Source organism: Eucalyptus grandis, chromosome 5 (genome assembly GCF_016545825.1).
Source record: "Eucalyptus grandis isolate ANBG69807.140 chromosome 5, ASM1654582v1, whole genome shotgun sequence".
NCBI lineage: Eukaryota > Viridiplantae > Streptophyta > Magnoliopsida > Myrtales > Myrtaceae > Eucalyptus > Eucalyptus grandis.
This window is the reverse complement of record NC_052616.1, coordinates 16,124,780-16,135,781: the sequence shown is the minus strand read 5'-3', so window position 1 is coordinate 16,135,781 and position 11,002 is coordinate 16,124,780. Positions and strand designations below refer to the sequence as shown.

Sequence of the window (11,002 nt, the reverse complement as noted above, 5' to 3'; positions counted from 1 at the left end):
AGAAAAAGAAAAAGAAAAAGGGCCCCTCTTCCTTCTCTCTCCTCCCTCTCTTCTCCCCTCTCTTCCGACAGTTCCTCCCCCATCCCTCTCTTCGATCGCTTGACTCCATGGAAGCCGGAGACCAGCGAAGACTGAGCTGCAATCGCCGCCTCTCGCCGTCGTCGTCGCACGCCCACCAGCGCCGGAGCTGCCCGGGCACCCGAGCCCGCCGCCGTGCTGCCGTGCACGTCTCCGCCCCTCTCCCTCCTCTGGTTCGAGCAGAACCGAGCAGCAGAAGTAGAAGCAGCGTCCAGCGTCGTCGGAAGGAGCCGCGACCAGCTGCTTGGATGCCGCCGCACCGGAGCCGTTGCACCGCCGCCCGCCGTCTCGCGCTCCGCCGCTGCCCGCGCTCGCCCGCGCCTGGCCGACGCCTAGCTGCGTCTCGGCCTCTGTCTGTGAGTTCCAGGAGCTGCCGGAGCTCTCTCCGGCAGCCGTGAGTCCCGCCGGAGCCACCGCCTTCGCCGCTCGAGCTACCGCCGCCTCTCCCACCGGTTCCGCGCTCGAACCGCCGCCGTCTCCCCCTCCGTCGGCCCCAAACCAGAAGCTGGAAATGGGTATGGCAGCCCCTTCGTGGGCCGTTTCGGCGGCCTTCCCGAGCCCGGATGCTAGGCCTGCTTTGAGGAAAGTCGATCCTCGCGTCGTCCCCGTCGTTTTGGTCCGCTCGACTCGCTAATCCGGTGAGTTTAACTCACTAAACCTCGCTTAGAGGGTTAATGATGCTTTAGGTGTGCTTAGTTTATGTTAAGTGTTATTAGGTGGTTAGTTTAATTTATTTAAGTGTAGATTATATTAAGGTGTTTGATTAACTTAAATTGTGTTTAATTTAAGGTTAAGTGAGTGTTTATATTAGTATAAACCTTGATGTGACATAAAGGAATTTACTTTTGATTTATTTAAATATCTCGAAATTATTGAATAATTAAATAATATTTTAATATTCGAAATTATTAAAATATTATTATTTAATTATTTTCGGAATAAATTAAATTATTTGTTAAATTCCGAAAATTTTGTCGAGACCTAAATTCTCAGAATTTCGTGCCGGTCGTTGTTGTGTAGTCGGATTTTGAAATCGATGATTGGATATTATAAATTGAGCGTGGATCATGAAAAATATAAATATTATTATTTAATTATTTTCGGAATAAATTTAATTATTTAATAAATTCCGAAAATTTTGTCGACCCTAAACTCTAAATTTCGTGCTTGATCATGTTGTGCATTTAGAATTTGATATTGATGATTGGTTGTGATGAATTGAGTGTGATTGCGATTTATAGGGATCCTCTATAAAATCCTAAGTGTAGAAATTGATGGGAGATTACCGTGATTACCACCTATTAGAGGTCGTGCCCGGTGAGGTCGTGATGTACCACCTAGGAAAGGTCGTGCCCAAGTGAGGCCGTGATTGACCACCTATTAGAGGTCGTGCCCGGTGAGCCCGTGATGTACCACCTATGAGAGGTTGTGCCTAATAGGGCCGTGATGAACCACCTATGAGAGGTCGTGCCTAGTAGGGCCGTGATGAACCACCTATGAGAGGTCGTGCCCAGTGAGGCTGTGATGAACCACCTATGAGAGGTCGTGCCCAGTGAGGCCATGATGTACCACCTAGGAGAGGTTGTGCCGCGGAGGCCGTGATGGACCACCTAATTAAAGATCGTCCGAGTGGGGCCGTGATTGCCCTTTGTTTGTTAAACCTTCCTATAGGGTCGGGATTGAGAGCAATGATTGATTTGCTAGAATGACATGTAATCGGCCAAGTCGATTGATGTTGGGACGATCCAAGTGGTTGAATTGTTTTGATAATGTGATTGTGCCATGATTGTTTGGTTATCATAATTGTATGTGGTTGAATTATATAAATGGTGCTAACTCGCGGATGAAGGCCGAGGCGAAAGTAAGTCTTACGTGTGATGTGGCTAGGCCACCCGGCGTATTTTCTTTCTAATAGGGGTTTAGGGGGTTGAACTTGCCGAGACATCGTCTCATCCCTTGTGGGATTAAAATTTCAGGTCCTTAGTGGACGGAGCGACCCGGATAGCTTTGGTTGGCCTTGAGGAGTTGCGAGGTGAAGTCATAAGATTGGAGAACGTGTCCGACTTGTAGGTCGTAGGACAATTCCTTTTTAAGAGCCGGTCTTTTGTAGACTTTTTTGGCCGTAGACCTCTGTTTGTAATTCTCGTTGAATTATGGAAGTGTTATGTTGTGGTTTTGCTTCCTACTTTTCTATCCCGTATTTTATTATCGGGGTTTTATAATACGTTCCGCTTGCGCAATAATAAATCAATGGGGTCGGCGACACTACCTGGGAATGTCGCATTTGATCGACTATAGTGGGATGTGCGCGCGCTCGGGATCCGGGGCGTGACATGAAGCCTGTTTGACTTCTAGACCAAAAAAAAAATAAGCCATCTTTCCCAAGTCTGACATCTCAAAACTTGCAAATAGATCTTGCTTCACCTTATCTATCAATTCCATATCATTCCCTGTCACTAATAGATCATCTACATAAGTGACAGAATTACAACACTGTGATTCACCTTCTTGACATAAAGAGTGAACTCACTTAAGCTTTTTACAAAGCAAAAATCCTGCAAATATCGATCTATCTTCCCATACTAAGCTCTTGGAGCCCGCTTCAGTCCATATAGAGCTTTCCTCAACCTGTATACACTCTCTTCTTACCCTTTGATACCGAAGCCTTCGGGTTGTTCAACAAAATCTCCTCCTCAAGCTTTCCATTTAGAAATGTAGACTTGACATCTAACTGAAATATATGCCACCCTTCTCTCGCTGCAATAGCTAACAAAAGTAGTCTTATTATATCAAGTCGTGCAACATGGGCAAATGTTTGAATAGTCCACTCCCCCATATTTGTGCATAACCTTTCACCACTAGTCTAGCTTTGTGTTTATTGACAGAACCATTAGGATTAAGTTTTGTTCTAAACACCCACTTAACCTCAATCACATTCTTATCAGATGGTCTGTCAATAAGCTCCCATGTGTGGTTTTTCTGGATCATTGCAATCTTCTCCTACATTGTTGCAATCCACCTCTAATCCTCCTTAACTTCCACAAAGTTAGATGGTTCAAGCATTGCCACATTGCTTCTTTCATAGATTTCAGCAAGTGACCTTGTGCCTCTCACTAGTAAATCATCCATACTATATTCCAATCCATCTATAACTTCATCAACCTTTACATCTCTCAAGTTGTTTTTTTCGAATCGCCACTTTGTTCTGCACTATTTCCTTCCATCCAATTCCACTCATCTTCTTCTAGAAAACAACATCTTTGCTTACAATCACCTTCCCCGTCATAGGGTGAAAAATTCTGTAAGCATTTGATTGGAGACTGCACTTGATGAAGATTCCAAGCTCGCTTTCTTATCCAACTTGTCCCTCTTGACCTCGGGAACATGAGTATAACACAAACACCCAAAAACCTTCAGTTTTTTCACAGAAGGTTTAACACCATGCCGAACTTCAAAAGGTGTTGACCTCTCTAAGGCCTTTGTGGGCAATCTGTTTAATAGGAACACTGCAATATTAGCTGCTTTAACCCATAACTTCTTAGGTAACTTCTTCTCCTACATCATACATCTAGCCATCTCCATAATGCTTTTGTTTTTCCTCTCACCGACCCCATTCTATTAAGGTGAATATGGAGCAGGTGAACTACTGCAATTCCTGCTTGCTCACAATTCAACTTAAACTTGTGAGCGGTATACTGTAACCATTATCGTACCTAAGCATTTTAATTTTCTTCCCACTCTAATTTTCAACTAAGGCTTTAAACTTCACAAACACATTAGCACCTTCGGACTTGGCTCGCAGAAAATAAATCCAATTCATCCTAGTCATATCATCGGTGAAAATAATAAAATACTTGCTACCATTGAGAAGACTCAGACATAGGTCCACATAGATCTATGTGGACTAATTGCGTTCTCACATGCTCTTCAGCCTCCTCCTTTAAAAGGAAATCTGGGCTTGCTTGCCAAGAAGACAAGTTCCGCAGACCGTGGAAATTCTTCCTCCAAACTTGGCAAGTCATCTACCAAGCTATTTCTCTGCATAAACGACATGCTCTTCCTGTGAACATGCCAAAGTCTTTTATGACATAGCTCTGCATTTTCTTCTTTGCACTTTAAAACCATTTGTTGCATCTCTTGTGGCTTGAACATGAAACTCTCGTCCATCATTGGGATTCTTAGCACTTTTTTGCTATCTGCATTATTAATAAGACATTCATTCCCTTCAAACTTCACTTTATAGCCCTTCTCAACTAATTGACCAACATTTAACAGATTTTGGTCAATGTTTGGCACAAAAAGAACATCATTGATGAGCTTCACCTCCCCGATTTCCTTCAATAGCCATTGTACCCTTCCCTTGCACTTCGATATACTGTCCGTTGCCAATTCTGACTCTAGACCTGACTGCCCTGTCTAGACTCCTAAACAGCTTTGAATTGCCAGTCATATGATTGGTACAACCACTATCCACCAGCCATACATCATTCCCAATAGAAGATTCAGAAAAATAAGCTACAAACAAGTGCTCTTCCTCGCTTCATTCAAGCTACTGTGCTTTTCCTGCTTGTTGGTAATTTTTTTCTTTGCAGATGGCTTCCATGTGACCCAACTTGTGACATCTTATGCATCTAGCATTAGGCTTTCTCCAACATCTAAAAACGATGATTAGTTCCACCACGGTATTGACAAGACTTTTTGTTATTCTTCCATTTTGCTAGACCCACCAGAATTTCCTTCTTTTGTTATAAACTTTGAGTCACCAGCATTTTCTCTGGATTGAATCCATTTCTTCCCTTTGCCTCCATCATTTGACTTCACTTTAGCTTGCAGCGCACCCTCTACAAACTCTTCTCTTCTCATCGCTTTTGTGCTCCCGTGCTTACGAGCATTTAACAATTCTGCAAGCTTTATATTAGCTAAGTCTCTTGTATTTTCCAGAAAGCTATAGTGGCTTCAAACTTTTCCTCGAAGAGACACCCGATCTTTCGAACAAGCCTTTCATTCTTCAAGTCACCCCTAAAACTCCTGATTTTTTCAGCTATCCCAACCAGCCTATTAGAGTACTCCTTCACCGACTCTGAATTTTTCATCTGCTATCTCTCGAACTCCCTCGGGAGATTTAGCACCTTCATGCCTCTTATCTTCTCATCTCCTCGTATTCATCCTTCAAGAAATCCCATATTGCCTTTGCAAAATCACATTTCATGATCCTTGTGAAGATAGTGGGTGAAATAGCAGATACATGCAAGACTTTGCCTTGGCCTTCATTGTGATTATCTTTTTATGGTACTTTATTTGATTCAAGGTCGGATTGTCTAGAAGTGGAGCAACCTCATAATCATTCTCCACCCTCTCCCATAAATCATGAACCTCCAAGAATGCCGTCATCTTGACAGCCCAAGCCTGATAATTTTCCCCAGTAAAGACTGGAGCAGCCATTGCAGAGAATCCACTCGATCTTGCCTCCATCAGTTTGTTTTTTTTTTTGTTTTGTTTTTTTTTGCAGATTAGAAGCAATCTTCACTCACTTACCCTCACTTCAAAGTCCGTTAAGATCCCAGAAACGCTCTGATATCAATGTTAAAGTTCATAAAACAACAATCAAAACAGAAAAATTTCTGTTGTTTGAGAGAGAGAAAAGATAAAAAAAAAAAAAAAACAGAGCGTAGCACTTCATACGTCTTGTGCAAAAGAAAAAACTGTTAAGTACCACAACTAAATACAAAGCAAAAATTGGTCACATACTTGCAACACATAACTGCACAAAAACGTGCTATTGACTTCCTAGAAAATAGCAAAAACACTAAATGCATAACTAAATGAACTTGGTTGTTTTTTAGAGGAAAACAGAGGAAAAAACACAACAGAAAATAGCAGCTGAGACAATTCCAACAGTTATTCCGGGTTGGTGGATTTTCATTGGGTTCAAGGAAGCAACTTTAGACATCTAGTTATACCGAAAGCTCAAATTTGACAGCTTTCGGTTAACGTAGTTCGACTTAGCTTCTATCAGACAATCTCTAATAATTACTCTTGAGGTCAACAGTCACATTGACTCGCCTCTATCTTGCTGACGTTTTTTAATGTTGTTTTTCCTGGAAAGGGGACATTGCTTCTTCGTTCAATTAGGTTGATCATCTATAAACAGTTTCACGCCTCATCTAATATGAAGTTGAATCCTCAGAAAAACAGAGCTGTATATAGCAGTATAGGGATCTATTGAAGTGAAAAAGATCTTTTGAACTTGCCGTCTTCAACTCGGGTACTCCATCCTGTCAAATATCTGGAAATTTCTGCAGGTTTTTCGGAAATCCTTTTCAGAGACTATTGAACCTTAACCAAGAAGGATTCAATTCGAGAATTCCAGTTAGCTAGACTGTTCAACGTTCTCTCCCTTTAGTAAGACTCCAATTAATAAAAGATCAGTCTCGCGCAAGATGGATTACTCTCAACGTTGCCTCTCAGAGAATTTTTGAGAAGAATTGTCTTCTTGATGCTGCAACCAAGCTTGAGGTGGGAAAAAGCTATTAGAAGTGGCTGCTGTACTAGCCCAGGTTCAGGGTGATATCTTAGCTAATATGCCAAGCAGGCCTTACCATTGGTCTTGAGCACCTGCTAAGTATGGAGAATTAGTTTTGTCAGTTTCAAGTGCTTGGAAGGAGTTGAGGAACAAAAAGCAGGAAACGGGGGATTTGTCACTAGCTACTTCGTGTTTTCCGCGTGCTACAATGCAGAAGGCCCCATCATGTTCGGAAAATGCAAACGCTGATCGCTTGAAAGAAGTCGGATTTTGTTCACTATGCTAAGAAAGGTTTCTAGTTAAAATGAAAATCAACGCCAAAATCAAAAGAAATTGATCTGATAAATTTGTTTATTCTATGATTTGGGAGTTCTTAAACAATTACGAATGTATTTGATAAGCAATATATTTACTTCCTTACAGCAAAAAAAGCGGACAAATAACAGCTATTCACCTAGACTAGATTTCCAGAAAGAGAAAAAGGAAGACAAAAGAAGAAGAAAGAGCTGGAATAGAGAATAATCAATATAGCCCCGACCAAACCGATTAACAATTTGTAACCCCCTGAGGTGTAAATCGCGTCATAACCCACTGAGGTGTTAGGCACATCGTAACCCACAGAGGGTAAGGCATGCCGGTGGTGAGCAACCAAGTGCCGCTGGGGATCAAGTTCCCGATGGTGAACTTCGAAGCTTCCGTCATGCTTGTGATTACATGGTAACCTGCCCATGTCACCCTATTTGCAGTCGATGACCCAGGACCCGTGTTCATATACTCTTCATAGTATAGAGTGTCCAGAGCAAAGTCACCATCCCACTCCAACCACCCGGCCGAGTCAATTAGGTTATCAAGGTAAGTCATCATGAAAACAGTTCTTGAATATAGTTGCCACACGGCCTCCCAAGGTATGTCTTCACGGAGTTTACAGACCAAACCCAAGTCTGAATCAACGATGACTTTGCAGTTGAGGATGGAGATGCCAGTGTTCTCGTTTGGGTCAATTCTGCCGTGTACAGTGATGGTATTGACTCTGTTAGGAGGGTTTCTAACATAGATGTTACAATTCTGGAAAAACGACTGCGGCATTTCCAAATATGAAGTCAGTAGTGCCAGATATCGCATTCTTTGTAGAACTGTCGTTCATAATGAACAAAAAGGGTGTCTTGATAACCCTCAAAGGCATATCGATAGAAAACTGAGAGGTCGGAGCTGGAAAATCCAAAGCAACCGCTTGGTGATTTGCGGTGCCGGGTAGTGTTACGAAAAGTAATATCTTGAGTAATGAATCTATCACCATCAACAGCTGAAACTCAAGATGAGAAACTATTAGCACGGGTACGTCTACCAGTTCATGTAATCTAAACCGGGAAGTATCTCAGCAAACTAAACATGGATCTCTAAATGTTTAATTTACGATCTCAGCAAACTAAACGTTGATAATCCTCCCCCTTTTTTCTTTTTCCCTTTTCAGTATTTATACTGTATAAAATGCATAATATGAATAAATTACGTGATAAACTCACCAACAGTTGCTGAATTGAAGGTAGTAAATCCTCCAGCATTACTTTTGCTTCCAGTAATTATGGTCTTTCCAATACCATCACCCACAAAAGCAATGTTCTCAATTTGATCCAACTTCAACATTCTCTTCATACGTACCAGCTTTGATATAGATTATGAACCTCGCTGTATCAGACCGCATTGAAGCCACAGTTACAGCTTCGTTAATTGTCTTGTAGTTCCCAGAACTGTCTTGAGCCACCATGATATTGGCCGTAGATAGCGCGGGTGAAGACTGTAAGAGCTTACGGTCGCTGGGCCTCACCGTAGGGAACTCATTGGCACCGAATTCGGGGTAGGGTAGGACATATAATTTGCGGACAAAATGTTGCTTATCAACTTGGAAATGTTATTCGACATCAAGGACAACATGTTGTCTAAGACGCCGAGCTCGACAAACCCAGTTTGACAGGTCTACAAGTTGGTCAAGGCGGTGCTAAGCCAGGTTTGCATGTCGTCTTGAGTGCACTGGCGATTGATGGTCCGGTTCAAGTGGTGGACTGTGTGCTCATAAAGCTTGAGGCAGTCAGCCCATGCGGCCTTCTCGTGTTCATCGCGGCACCTGGAGCCTAGCGAGTATATGTGACTTTGGGCGAGCTGTGCTCTCTCAAGGGCGACTTGCATCGAGGCCTTGAGGAAATGGGATCTTCGCTTGAGAGGGTTTTGCTTTGGGTTGCGGGTTAAGAAGTACTCACAAGGTTGTGGGTAAGGCATTTTCCCACACCATGATTTTTTTACAACGCTAGAGGAAGAGCTAGAGGAAGAGCTAGAGATGGTTTGAGATAGCAAAAGAGGGAAAAAGATGAGGATCATCACCTGATGAAAACCCATTTTGATGGATTTGCGTATTGCCAAAGTGGAATTAAGCGAAAGAAAGTTGAGATCGGTGATGTTGAACTGGGGTGGTTCAGTTTGCCTTGGGCTGCCCCCTTATGTAAGTGAGGGCATATAACAGTGACAAGAGAGAAGCAGCTACACCACCTTCCATGGAACTTGCGTTTCAATATCATAGAATGTCCAATTGGTTGCGAAAAAGGTGTTGTGGAACACGTCGTTGACGCAACGGACACAAATGTTACTTTTGTGAATCTATGGGATTAAATTGTCCAGCTATGCGCAATGAACTGTCCTTTGGAATTTCCAGAGAATCAGATCGGATGTCTCATAGCTCGTGCCTAACATATTTAATTTTCTCAAGACGACCATAAGCGAAAAGGCCTAAGAACGTCTCCGAGAACGCTCCTATGCTTCTTTTGTTGTCCTTTTGATAGAAAAATTCAATGATTGCGTGATTTAATGTTATTAATATCCATGTACTTGCACGTGCATGTGGATGTGTCGGTCGATTCCGTGCGAGAGTTAGACTTCTCCGTAGCTCGGACTTTGACTCCGACGACTCGGGGCTCTTCACGGGCAGCTTCTTGGACTCAAGGAACACTCCACATTGTTGCCCGACCGGTCGAGAGAAGGAGGGATCTCGAAGGTCAATTCGGCCTCCAGAAAGTGCAGCAGAAACTCTTTGTCTAGTCATCTGCGGAAAATCAAACTTTCCCTGGGTGGGAAAAGGTCAATTTTGTCTTCATCGGTAAGTTCCACGCTTCTTCTTCGTCTACCGAACACTCCGTACTTGCAGACACTCCAAGCACAGCGCACACTCGCAACTTCCTCTCCACCGCCGCTGAGCACGCCGGCCAAGCCTATGCCTTCCACCGGAAAGAGTTCAGACACTCCAAAAGAACTTCCGTTCGACTGGTTTGATCAATGCAAGCCGACTTATTTCCTATTAGACATGATCACTCTTCTTGAGGCGAACAGTTGCATTAACTCGCCTCTATCTTGCCAACGCTTTTCAACGACGGTTTTACCAGGAGAGGGGATCTTTTCCTTGGTTCCGGATAAGCTTGATCATCTTAATCCATTTTATGCCTCATCTAATTCGAAGTCGAATCCTCGACAAGACAGAGCTATAGAGCGCAGTAGTGGGAGATACTGAAGCAAAAAAGTTCTCCTGAACTTGATCTTTTCAACTCGGGTGTTCTGTCCTGTCTTATATATGGGGGCATTTGGGGATTTCTGCTGGTTTTCGGCAAGCTTTCTTGGAGACTATTGAACCGTAACCGAGGAGGATTCAATCCCAGAATTCTTAGCTAACTAGACTGTTCCCATTAATGAAAATAAGGTCTTGCGAGGAACAGATAAGTCGTGATGTTGCCTCTTAGAGAATTATTAAGAAGAATTGTGTTCTTGATGCTGCAATACTAAATCCGATCTAAAGTTGAGAAAAGCTATTAGAAGTGGTTGCTGTACTAGGCCAAAGTCAGGGTGAAATATGAAGGTGATACGCCAATCAGGCCTGCCTATTTATCTTCAATAGCTGCTAGAAATGGAGAACTAGTAGTCAATTTCAAGTGCTAGTTGTGGAACAAAAGCATGAAACAGTTGACTGTTGTAGGCTACTTCAGGCTTAGCGGGTGGTACAACGCAGAAGGCGCAATCCCTGTTCAGAAAGTCTGATAATATGACGATCCATGGACGAGGGACACGGATGCCAATCGCTTGAAAGAATTCGATTTGTTCACGATGTTAAGATAGGCTATTAGTTGAGATGAAAATTGATGCCGAAAATTAAAAAAGAATTTTATGGTTTTGTCAACTTTTTATTGTTCTTTGAATTCGAGTTTTTAAACAATCTGAGATATTCTTTGCTTGAGCAGTAAAATTACTTCCTTGCAGCAAAGAAGCGGGGAAAGAAAAAAAGAATTGGACTAGAGAGTGCCCGCTATAACTTCCAATAAAATTGATGAATTTTTAACCCACAGAGGTTCAAGACACGCCAGTGGC

At 42.7% G+C, this 11,002-nt stretch overlaps 2 pseudogenes; both read right to left on the bottom strand.

The window, feature by feature from the left end:
• Nucleotides 1-7,147: 7,147 nt before the first annotated feature.
• Nucleotides 7,148-8,992, bottom strand: LOC120293681 (annotated as a pseudogene).
• A 1,560-nt stretch (nucleotides 8,993-10,552) lies between these two features.
• Nucleotides 10,553-11,002, bottom strand: part of LOC120293680 — a 2,991-nt pseudogene continuing 2,541 nt past the window's right edge.